The sequence below is a fragment of the Protopterus annectens genome, chromosome 2.part1 (genome assembly GCF_019279795.1).
Source record: "Protopterus annectens isolate FY-2018-M chromosome 2.part1, PAN1.0, whole genome shotgun sequence".
In the NCBI taxonomy this organism is placed as follows: domain Eukaryota; kingdom Metazoa; phylum Chordata; order Ceratodontiformes; family Protopteridae; genus Protopterus; species Protopterus annectens.
The window spans coordinates 829455565-829468992 of record NC_056729.1 but is presented as its reverse complement, the minus strand read 5'-3'; positions in this window follow the sequence as shown (position 1 = coordinate 829468992).

The following is a 13428-nucleotide window of genomic DNA, read 5'->3' as shown; positions in this document are numbered from 1 at the left end:
CATTTTCTGCTGATTGTCTTCATTATTGAGAGTAACAAGGCCTCCTGACCTTCTGTAGTACAAGTGATTGGGTAATAGCAGGGGCTGAGGAGTAATCTGATCTTCCCAACTCTTCCATTCTTACTGCTATATAAACCCTGTGTCTTATAAAGGCTCTGCTTGTATTGCTAAGCTCTGTATTGCATTGCATAAGTGGAAATTCCGTAAGATTCCAAGAGCAGGCTAAGTTATTTCTTACACTTATTTCACTGAATTGCATTTCTGAAATGCTTTAATTGTGCTATACAGTTGATCTACTATATTTTTGCACTGTTATAAAGCTTTTTTATTGTTTCACTGTATTTTTGTACTGTTTTAAACTGTTTTAACATTACTTAACTGTAAACTGCTTTTTCATACTGAGAGTTGTATTTTCTGTTTGTGATTGCTATATCCGAACCTTTATGTGCATTTTTGTCTGTTAAAAGCATTCTGTAGTCTGCTCCTTGATCTGTTTAAAACTTTCATTTAGTGGCTACAGCTAGGAACTGTAATAGTGTGCATTACTATAATTGTTTTTGTTTTATTTAAACTACTAAATTGTAAACTGCTTTTTCATACTGAGACTTGTATTTTCTGTTTGTGGGTGTTCTTTCTATGCTTTTTAAGTGAGGTTTCTGTGTTCTGCTCAGGTGGCATAATCGTGATACAGGCCTGTTGTGTAGGATGGAAGTTTTGTTTGTTTCTGACAGCCATTTTCTGCTGATTGTCTTCATTATTGAGAGTAACAAGGCCTCCTGACCTTCTGTAGTACGAGTGATTGGGTAATAGCAGGGGCTGAGGAGTAATCTGATCTTCCCAACTTTTCCATTCTTACTGCTATATAAACCCTGTGTCTTATAAAGGCTCTGCTTGTATTGTCAGGCTCTGTATTGCATTGCATAAGTGGAAATTCCGTAAGATTCCAAGAGCAGGCTAAGTTATTTCTTACACTTATTTCACTGAATTGCATTTCTGAAATGCTTTAATTGTGCTATACAGTTGATCTACTATATTTTTGCACTGTTATAAAGCTTTTTTATTGTTTCACTGTATTTTTGTACTGTTTTAAACTGTTTTAACATTACTTAACTGTAAACTGCTTTTTCATACTGAGAGTTGTATTTTCTGTTTGTGATTGCTATATCCGAACCTTTATGTGCATTTTTGTCTGTTAAAAGCATTCTGTAGTCTGCTCCTTGATCTGTTTAAAACTTTCATTTAGTGGCTACAGCTAGGAACTGTAATAGTGTGCATTACTATAAATGTTTTGTTTTATTTAAACTACTAAATTGTAAACTGCTTTTTCATACTGAGACTTGTATTTTCTGTTTGTGGGTGTTCTTTCTATGCTTTTTAAGTGAGGTTTCTGTGTTCTGCTCAGGTGGCATAATCGTGATAGAGGCCTGTTGTGTAGGATGGAAGTTTTGTTTGTGTTTCTGACAGCCATTTTCTGCTGATTGTCTTCATTATTGAGAGTAACAAGGCCTCCTGACCTTCTGTAGTACGAGTGATTGGGTAATAGCAGGGGCTGAGGAGTAATCTGATCTTCCCAACTTTTCCATTCTTACTGCTATATAAACCCTGTGTCTTATAAAGGCTCTGCTTGTATTGTCAGGCTCTGTATTGCATTGCATAAGTGGAAATTCCTTAAGATTCCAAGAGCAGGCTAAGTTATTTCTTACACTTATTTCACTGTATTGCATTTCTGAAATGCTTTAATTGTGCTATACAGTTGATCTACTATATTTTTGCACTGTTATAAAGCTTTTTTATTGTTTCACTGTATTTTGTACTGTTTTAAACTGTTTTAACATTACTTAACTGTAAACTGCTTTTTCATACTGAGAGTTGTATTTTCTGTTTGTGATTGCTCTATCCGAACCTTTATGTGCATTTTTGTCTGTTAAAAGCATTCTGTAGTCTGCTCCTTGATCTGTTTAAAACTTTCATTTAGTGGCTACAGCTAGGAACTGTAATAGTGTGCATTACTATAATTGTTTTTGTTTTATTTAAACTACTAAATTGTAAACTGCTTTTTCATACTGAGACTTGTATTTTCTGTTTGTGGATGTTCTTTCTATGCTTTTTAAGTGAGGTTTCTGTGTTCTGCTCAGGTGGCATAATCGTGATAGAGGCCTGTTGTGTAGGCTGGAAGTTTTGTTTGTGTTTCTGACAGCCATTTTCTGCTGATTGTCTTCATTATTGAGAGTAACAAGGCCTCGTGACCTTCTGTAGTACGAGTGATTGGGTAATAGCAGGGGCTGAGGACTAATCTGATCTTCCCAACTCTTCCATTCTTACTGCTATATAAACCCTGTCTCTTATAAAGGCTCTGCTTGTATTGTCAGGCTCTGTATTGCATTGCATAAGTGGAAATTCCTTAAGATTCCAAGAGCAGTCTAAGTTATTTCTTACACTTATTTCACTGAATTGCATTTCTGAAATGCTTTAATTGTGCTATACAGTTGATCTACTATATTTTTGCACTATTATAAAGCTTTTTTATTGTTTCACTGTATTTTTGTACTGTTTTAAACTGTTTTAACATTACTTAACTGTAAACTGCTTTTTCATACTGAGAGTTGTATTTTCTGTTTGTGATTGCTCTATCTGAACCTTTATGTGCATTTTTGTCTGTTAAAAGCATTCTGTAGTCTGCTCCTTGATCTGTTTAAAACTTTCATTTAGTGGCTATAGCTAGGAACTGTAATAGTGTGCATTACTATAATTGTTTTTGTTTTATTTAAACTACTAAATTGTAAACTGCTTTTTCATACTGAGACTTGTATTTTCTGTTTGTGGGTGTTCTTTCTATGCTTTTTAAGTGAGGTTTCTGTGTTCTGCTCAGGTGGCATAATCGTGATAGAGGCCTGTTGTGTAGGCTGGAAGTTTTGTTTGTGTTTCTGACAGCCATTTTCTGCTGATTGTCTTCATTATTGAGAGTAACAAGGCCTCCTGACCTTCTGTAGTACGAGTGATTGGGTAATAGCAGGGGCTGAGGAGTAATCTGATCTTCCCAACTCTTCCATTCTTACTGCTATATAAACCCTGTGTCTTATAAAGGCTCTGCTTGTATTGTCAGGCTCTGTATTGCATTGCATAAGTGGAAATTCCTTAAGATTCCAAGAGCAGGCTAAGTTATTTCTTACACTTATTTCACTGAATTGCATTTCTGAAATGCTTTAATTGTGCTATACAGTTGATCTACTATATTTTTGCACTGTTATAAAGCTTTTTTATTCTTTCACTGTATTTTTGTAATGTTTTAAACTGTTTTAACATTACTTAACTGTAAACTGCTTTTTCATACTGAGAGTTGTATTTTCTGTTTGTGATTGCTCTATCCGAACCTTGATGTGCATTTTTGTCTGTTAAAAGCATTCTGTAGTCTGCTCCTTGATCTGTTTAAAACTTTCATTTAGTGGCTACTGCTAGGAACTGTAATTTTTTCCCACCCACTCTCCCTAGTGTTGCATGTTTTTATACTTTGTGGCTTTGCAGCTGCCCGCCCATACTGTATATTTGATCTGTGACACTCCTCCCAGTCTAGTGTCATTAATTCACTCACTCTAATAGAGAACATTTGTGAAGTCCAACCTACTCAGATTCTTAACATTGAATTAACTTCTGTTCCAGCTTTCTCCATTTCCACTTTACTGGAAAAAAAAATCTAAGCTTGCTTCCCCCCTTTCCTGTGGCAGGTCAGATATGGATTTGCTGTGTCCAGGACTGTTTGTGAGCTCCTAAGCCCCCCCCCCCCACTTAACTGGGGTTAAACTATTCCTGGCACCATAAAGTCTGTTTTTCAAAATTTCCCTTCCAACTAGCCAGCTTTTTAGTTTTAACACTCATCTGTTTCTTTGATCTCAGCACTTGTTCAGAACTCATTGTAAGCACTAAATAAGTTACAAATTACTACAGCACTCATCTTTCCTCACTTGTCTAGAGGAAAACAGTTTTTTATACTTAATAAATAAGCACCTATTCAGGCATGCCTAAAGGTCAGCTCCTGGTGTTTTCTCCTGTCTACCTGATGAATCTGGGCATCTTGAGACAATGCAGCAATTGCCTCATGTACACAGACAACCCTTTCCTCCTTCCACCTAACACTACAACCTGTGAGAGATGCACTTATATAGCCAAACTGGAAGCAAAGCTCTCTTTACCAAAGACAGGCCTAGACAGTCAAGAGGAGAAGGTAAACACTTGCACCGCACCACACTCATCACATAGTCCCTCAAAACCTACACCACCAAAACACACACACAGAACCACAAAACACACACCTACATTCACGGAGGCTCTCTGTACTAATCTGCCCAAACAACAGAGACCTCCAAAGCAGAAATGCAAGCAACTTCCACCCCCCAACACAACCCAAATGGCACATAGTCCACATAATCAATGTGCCACTCAACTACAGCCCATAAGGCATAACGTACCCAACACTCTAGTCATAGGGGACTCTATAGTCAGGCACACTGATGTTCCACTCACCAGGCTAAACAAGGAAAAAGTTACTGTCAGCTGCCTGTCAGGTGCCAGGATCTGCCACATAACGCACGCACTCAGGTCGCTCCACAACAAGTACAAATATGACTCTGTCATTGTCCATGTTGGTGTGAATGACCTGAGACGTACCTCAATGGACTACATGAAAAGAGACATGGAGGAGCTCTCTGATCTTGTAGCCTAGGCTGGTATGACCCTAGCCCTGAGTAGCATCTTGCCATCACCCAGAATGACACCACAGTACAAGGACAAAATGATTGACTTTAACAATTGGCTAAGCTTCTGGTGTCATTCTAAAGGAATCCAGTATCTGTTTGCCTGGGATGACATGATTGACAGACCACACTGCTTTGCCAGAGATGGCCTGCACCTGTTGCCCTTGGGATTCCGGATACTGGCAAAGGCTCTTGCCACCGCTATAGTGCCTTTTTTAGGCAAGGTTCAAATGACAAATTCACCACCGTAACAGGTACAAGCAAGCAAAATCTGAGGGTAATGCTACTCAATGCTAGAAGTCTAAACCTCAAAATGCACTCACTCGAGGCACTCCTTAAAATGGAGAACATTGACATCTGTGCAGTGACAGAGACCTGTTTCAAAGCTCCAGAGAGCACCCCTGCATTACCAGGCTATAATTCATACCACACCTTTCGGCCACCAAACCCGGACTGAAACACTAAAGGTGGAGGCGTGTCCATATTCATTAAGGATATCCACACCTCCAAGCTAGTTGCTCAGCATAATGCATCCGAGATTATCCAAGTTCAACTAAATCTGGGCAAAACTGCAATCCAGGTTGTAGCTTGCTACAGACCCCCACCATGCCCCAGGATTCCCACTCCTCTTTTCTTGATACACTGGAAAATATTAAGGTAGAACCCAACACTCTAATAATGGGTGATTTCAACTACCCTACGATTAACCGGGAAAACTACTCATGTACCAACTCTTTTGCTCAACGTTTTCTGGAAATCATCAATTCCAATGCTTTGGATCAACTTATCCACACCCCCACCAGAGGCAGCAATATCTTAGACCTGGTCATCACCAACATGGGTGACCAGTGTTCCACACCAGAGGTCAGCTCCTCGTTGGTCAGATCCAAACACAAGCTAATCACCCTAGACATCCACATCCCGTTCCCACCCCCCATTAGGAAAACAACAGTAAACAATTTCTCCAAAGCCAACTTCACGCTTCTTAAGACAGAAGCGGCAAACTTCATGACACCCATGCAGATTGACAATAGAGGTACGACTGCTGAATCCTACACAAATGCACGTTATAAGCACTTACACGAGTGCATGGATCATGCTATCCCTAACAGAACCAAGATGCTATCCTCCAAAAAAAGGAAGCCAATCTGGTGGTCTTCTGCCATAAACAAACTCTACAACAGAAGAAAGAAACTGTTGAAAAAAAGAGTAAAATTCCACGATTGGAGGAACTCCCTGGACAGCCTCAGTAAGAAGCTGAGATCCCTCATAAAATCCTTCAAAGCTAGTTATGAAAACAAAATTGCGACTGATTCTAAAGACAACCACAAAGCATTCTATAGCTATGTTAAAAATCTCAATGACAACACTCAGATCTGCTCTGAGTTACAGCACAATGACACTAAATATACAAAACCAACTGATATTGCCAACATCCTGGCAGATAGGTTCAGTGCTGACTTTACCCCCCTCTCACCCCCTAAAGGGCTCATCTTTATACCGGAAGAATGCAAAGTTCCTGTAATCACGGCTGCACAGGTAAAAACTTCACTCTCCAAAGCCAAGAACAAAGCATCCATGGGACCTGACAATATCCCAGGCTGTCTTCTACATGAACTACAGAATGAACTGGCACCCCACCTAAGTACCATGTTCAATCATAGCCTCACCTTAGGCTTTGTACCCATTGAATGGCGCACCGTGACAGTTATCCCACTCCACAAAAGGGTGGCCACAACAGATCCCGGGAACTACCGCCCCATTAGCCTGACGAACCTCGTCTGCAAGGCCATGGAACATATCATCATGGAACTCATAAACAAAGACATTGGAGATCTCCAAACCCTGAACCCCACACAGTTTGGGTTTGTAAAAGGCAGATCATGTCTCCTAAACCTGATAGACTTCTTTGAAGTAGTCACCAAGGCCATGGATGAGGGTAAGGTGGTTCACACAGCCTATCTAGATCTCGCCAAGGCGTTCGACACCATTCCCCACTCTGGAATTACAGATAAACTCACTAAACTAGGTATAAATCCCTATGTCACAAGATGGGTTGCCAACTGGCTTACTGAAAGAACCCACACTGTGAAAGTAGCAGACTCCAAATCAGACTTGAGACCAGTGACAAGTGGAGTACCACAGGGTTCAGTCCTGGGTCCTCTCCTGTTTGGTATCTACTTCTCTGAAGTACAGGCTAACACAGAAGGTCTTTGGCTAACTAAATTCCCAGATGACTGCAAACTAGGAGCCATAATTGAAACTCCTAATGATGTGGACATCCTACAAAAGGGCCTCACTGAGACAGATGCCTGGTGTCAAAGACATGATCTCAAGCTCAATGCCAAAAAGTGCATTGTCATCCCCTTTGGTAAAAATTCTGTACCCATGAACTACCACATAGGCGGTAGTCTACTTAACACCGAAAGTGTAATAAGAGACCTTGGGTCACAGGTGAACAGTAGTCTCTCCTTTGATAAACACATCGCCAAAGTGGTCAGGAAATCCTTCTACGTGGCACACCTCATCACAAAAGGTTTCTCATCCAGAAAAAAAGAGGACATTGTTCCCCTATACTCATCACTCATTAGACCCATTTTACAATGTACAACAACCCTTTTGGTATGTACCTCACAAGACATCTACAACAACTGGAAAGGCCGCAAAAATACCTCACAAAGAGGATTATTGGCCTCAAACAGATGCCTTACGCAGACCGTCTCAAAAAACTACAGCTTTACTCCGTCGCATATCGCCTACTCAGAGGCGATCTCTGCCTAACATATAAAGCTATGTCAAACCCAGAGCTGTTGGACATGCTCCACTTAAAAAAATCCCAATCCCTCCAAGCTACACGCTCTAGGGACCTAAACCTTGTCACCACAATAAACAGAACATGCTGGAGGGATAGATTCCTGTCCCAGAGACTTCCCATACTCTGGAACAGACTACCTATCTATGTCAAACAGAGCTCCTCATTAGCACTCTTCAAGAAAAATCTTGATGATTGGATGGGTAATAGGGAATTCACTCCGGGGATCACTTCTGTGGTTCTGCTTGACAGGGGCACAGGAAAATAATTTTCTTGGGTGGCGAAAGCCAGGGTACATTTTTGGCTAGGCTTGTATAGGCCCTATGGCCAATAGCCTAGTACCTACCTATGAACCTATGAACATGCACAATATGGTAATGGGGGATATAATAGTTGTATATGGAGAATACATAGCGTGTCATACCATCATATACACATTGACAGACACATAACAGGCAGACACACATCTTAGAGACCTGGGCTTATTGGTGTAATCTAACTAGTCCATGTGTCCAATGTGTTACAGGTAGACTGCACACAGCACATGCATAACTGGGCTGTATTGTGGTATCAGTTACCTGTATGGCTGATGGTTACAGTGGTCACCAGAAGGTGGTACGTGGGACATATACCCCGTGTACCATGGTCTAATGATAGTGTACATAGCACCCACATTCCCCAATGGATATTGTACACACTGGAACCCATTATGACATTCTGCAATACCCGCAATCATACATTGCCCACAATGGCAATACAACCCATTGTATATCACAACAGTGGTACTACAGGGATATGCATCTAATGCACATGCCACAAGCATAGTAGGGTGTTGCATTGTGATGCCTCACCTATGAGAAGTGACAACACTATCTGTACTACCGTGTGGCAATGTGTAATGTAATAGGAGCATGTGGCCTTGGAATGGTGTACCATACAGATATGCAGACATGCACACATACACACACTTGGCAGACCACAATGGGTTTCACATGCCTATTGACCCATTTGTACAACACTGGCACAAGGCACATGTAGCTTTTAGGGAGAGGAGTGTAACAGGGTACATGTCATGTCCAATACAGCAGCAGCCACCTCTGACTATGGCAATGGGAGTTGAGGTGGTTGTGAAGGCCATCATGAAATTCTGAACTACAGGTGTATTAACACACAAACACTGCTATCCTCAATAATGCAAATGTATGCAAATGTGCACATGTCAGTACTGTGGTGCATTGCTGCAGGTGGTCATAGCTGTGTACCTGACTATTGTCCATGGATGGATTGGATGTGTAGGGGGTGTGTGTACATTGGTATCATGCCACCTGCCATGTGCCAGCAGGCAATCTATTGACAGACACCACGTTATTGACCATCAGGGTGAGAGTGACATGCATCAGCCAATCCTCTGGTTGTCTTCTGCACGTGGCCACTGAGGTGTTCCAGTTGACAAGCATGCAACATGTAAACAATGAACGAAAAGCAGCAAAAAACCAATAAACAAGATTTAGTTCTCGGTTATTAAAGCTGGTATTTAGTTCTCGGATTATTAAAGCTGGTATTTAGTTCTCGGTTGTCCGGTGCATTTCATCCAAGCATGCAACATGTATTACAACAGATCTAGGATGTTTTCTCAAATGAGCAAATATCTGAATCCATAACAACTGAACACACGTTTTATCGAAAGCACTTTTATCAAAAAAGTGCTTTCGTTAAAGCATGTTACAAAAAAAATACACACTGCATTAACATTTTAGCAGGGAGGCTTTGCCCCCCTGCACCCCCCACACCCCCCTACTTTAATATTCTCCCTCGGAGACTGCACAACAGTGGGGAAAAGGGAATTTTCTCTTATCCACACAGTAGTACGGCCTCGGCAACAGGCATACTTATGTGAAAGTGCTTCTTCAGTGAAAAGCACTTTCACGTAAGTATGCCTAGCCATTTAGGTCTCGGACGTTTGCTCATTCGAGCAAACATCCGAGACCCATTACAACACATGGTTAGTGTCTGTGATGTAGACCTGTACCCAAGCATTTTCAGTTGCCTGTGGTAGTGTAGTGCAGGTACACATGGCATGTGGCCCATACAGGGTGTTGTCTCCTATATGTGACAGGTAGTACACAGCTGGTCAGCCATGTCAGTGTCAATCAAGCATAGGTTGTCTGTACATATCCCAGCTGGATACCTGCCATCTGCACATCTGTAGAGGGAGTGACAGACACCAGTTTGGTGAGTAGCTATGCAGTAGGATGAATCTGTAAACAGATGGATGTTTGACAACAATATGTATGCAGTTACTACATGTTGTAAGCCCTCACTAACATGTGCTTTACAGACGCTACTCTACAGTTACATTCAATATGTCTGATTATTATCCATTAGTGGATATATACAGTGACACAGCCCACATACCAGGAACACGACAGTGAGGCCTCAGAGTGCAGCTATGTCCGCAGGTGTGCTTGTTGTCAGTAGTAATGTTAGCCTCTACCTTTGCCTGGGACAGCACTGTCAACAGTAATAATGCCATGTTACACTACATGCCAGTGTGACAGCATGTACCCTGGGTTGCTACCCCTGCATGTAACACATTCACATGGATAAAAGTGCTGTGAAGGTCTATACTTCAGTGGCATACTACATATGACATAAAACCCTTTGCTACTGTAATGACAGCACATAGATGCATGTACTGTACGTGGCAGTACATACACTTATTACAGATGTCATTTCCCAGGGTTTGACATAGCCTTGTATGTTACACAAAGATAGCCTCTGTGTAGATGATATGCCACAGAGTATAGCTGGAGGTTTTCTAGACGATCAGCATAGGCCATCTGCTGTAGGCCTGTGATTCTTATAGTGAGGTATTTCCATTGCCTTCCCACCTGTCACAGATGTGTTGTGAGGTACATACCAAATGAGGCATTGTACTCTATACTGGATGTAATGAGGGATGAGTACAGTGGGACAATTACCTCCTTTTTTCTGGATGTAAAGCTCTCAGTGATGAGGTGTGCCACATAGAAGGATCTCCTTACTGTTGTGGCAATGTAGTTAATGAAGGTGAGACCACTGTCCACCTGTGTCCCTATGTCTGTCAGCACACTTTTGGTGTTTAGTGTACTGCCACCTATGTGGCAATTCATGGGTACATGGTATTTCCTAAGAGGATAACTATACATTAATTGGCATTAAGCTTGAGCCCATGGCTCTGGCACCAAGCATCTGTTTCTGTAAAGCCATGTTGTAGAATATCCACATCATTTGGGGATGCAATAATGGCTCCCAGTTTGCAGTCATCTGTGAACTTTGTTATTCAGAGTTCCGTGGTATTGGCCTGTACTTCAGGGCAGTAGATGCCAAACAAGAGATGTCCCAAGACTGAACCCTGAGGTACTCCATTTGTTACTTGTCTGGGGCTGGGATTAGACTTGGCTACTTTTACAGTCTGGGTTCTGTCAGTAAGTCCGTTGGCAACCCATCGAGTGATGCAGGTGTCTATGGCCAGCTTTGTAAGTTTAACTATGTCTCCAGAGTGGGGGATGTTGTTGAAGGCCTTGGCCAAGCCCACATAGGCTGTGTGGACCACCTTACTCTCTTCCACAGCTCTGGAGACTGAATTCAAAGTAGTCAATCAGGCCCTTCGCAAGCCCAACCTGGGTGGGGTCCAGTGTTTGCTGGTTGCCAATGTCTTTGTTTATAAGTTGCATGATAATGCATTCCGTGCCCTTGCAGACCAGGCTCGTCAGACTGATGGGGTGGTAGTTCCCGGGATCCAAGGTGGATTCCCCCCTGTGGAATGGGATAACGGTAGCTGTGCACCACTCAGTGGGATCAAAGCCTGAGGTGAGGCTATGATTAAACATGGCACTTAGGTGAGATGCAGGTTTATTTTGTAGTTCATGTAGTACACAACCCGGGATGTCATCTGGTCCCATGGATGCTGTATTCCTAGCAATGGATAGTGCAGTTTCCACCTGCCTGGCCATGATTACTGAAATTTGGCAATCTTTTGGTACTGAGATGGGCCATTTAGTGGGTGAGAGGAGGTTGAATGTGGTAATAAATCGATCTGTCTGGATAATGGCAAACTCCTTGGAAATAGGTATATGTAATGCCATTCTGTTGTAGCTCAGAACAGTTCTGACCATTGCCGTTTAGATCCTGGACATAACTATAGAATGCCTTGTGGTTGTCATTGGAAACTATGGCAATTATATTTATGTACCAAGCTTTGGTGGCCTTTGAGGGATATCAGCTTCTTACTGAGTCTGGTAAGGGAGCAGTTTGCATTTTGGGATTATCCTTTTTTCTGCAACAGTTTCGTCCTTCTGCTGTATAGTTTGTTTATGGCAGTGGTGCACAAGACTGGCTTTCTGTTTTGGAGGACAGCGTCTTGGTTCTATTTGGGATGGCACAATTCATGCATGAGTAGATGTGCTCATACAGTGCCTTAGTGTAGGATTCACCAGTTGCATGTTCAGCTCCTGTCTCCATGGGTGTCATGAAGTTTGTCACTTCTAACTTGAGTAGCATGGAGCTGGCTTTGGAGAGGGTTTTTATGATGGTTTCCTTACTGGCGGGTGGGGCTGGGATGTGGATGTCAATGGTGATTACCTTATGGTCAGACGTGACCAATGAGGGGTTGACCACTGGTGTGGAGCATCTTTCTCTCATGTTGATAATGACCAGGTCTAGGATATTGGAGACCCTGTATGGACAATGAAAAAGGTGATCCAGGGGGTTGGAATGTATGAATTCCAGGAACTGTTGGTAAAAAGTGTTGGTACCCGAGTAGTTTTCCCAGTTAATGGTAGGGTATTTGAAATCACCCAGTATTATGATGTTTGGTTGTATCTTAATAATATCCAGTATGTTTATAATGGTGTAGTAAGAATCTTGGGGCATGGTGGAGGATCTGTAGCAAGCTACAATTTGGATTGCAGTCTTACCTAGTGTTAGTTGCATCTGGAGATTCTCAGATGCATTGTGTTGGAAACTAGGCTGGAGGTGTGAATAACCTTGGTGAATATGGACACTCCTCCACCTGTAGTGTTGTGGTCTCAGTTTGTTGCTCGAAATGTGTGATAAGAGTTGTAGCCAGGTATTACAGGTGTGATCTTTGTAGCGTTGAACCAGGTCCCAGTACTGCACAGATATCAATGTTCCCCATTTGAAGGTGTGCCTCAAGAGAGTGTCTTTTTAGGTTTAGACTTCTAGCATTGAGTCGCTTTACCTTCAGTTTTGCGTGCTTGTATCTGTTACAGTGGTGGTTTTGTCCTTTGAACCTTGCCTAGATAAGGCGCTATGGGGGTGCCAACAGCTGTAGCCAGTAACCTGAATCCGAGGGGCAACAGGGGCAGACCATCTCTGGCAAAGCATCGTGGTTTGTACATCATGTCATCCCAGGCAGACAGATACTGGATCCCCTTTGAATGACATCAGACGCTTAGCCACTCATTAAAGTCATTGCTGTGTATATGTATATGTGTGAGTGTTTATATATATATATATATATATATATATATATATATATATATATATATATATACATATATATATATATATATATATATATATATATATATATATATATATATATATATATATATATATATATATATATATATATATATATATATATATATACATATATATCTCCATATATGTATGTGGATATGTATATGTCCATATATGTATGTGGATATGTATATGTTTATATATCTTTATAGACATGTGGATATATGTGTACACATATATGTTTACCATATGTCCAGAACATGGAGTGGAGTCCTACCTCAGCACCAATAGTCCCAACCCTGTAGTGCAAGGGGATGTCATGGATGTATTGCAGGTATATAT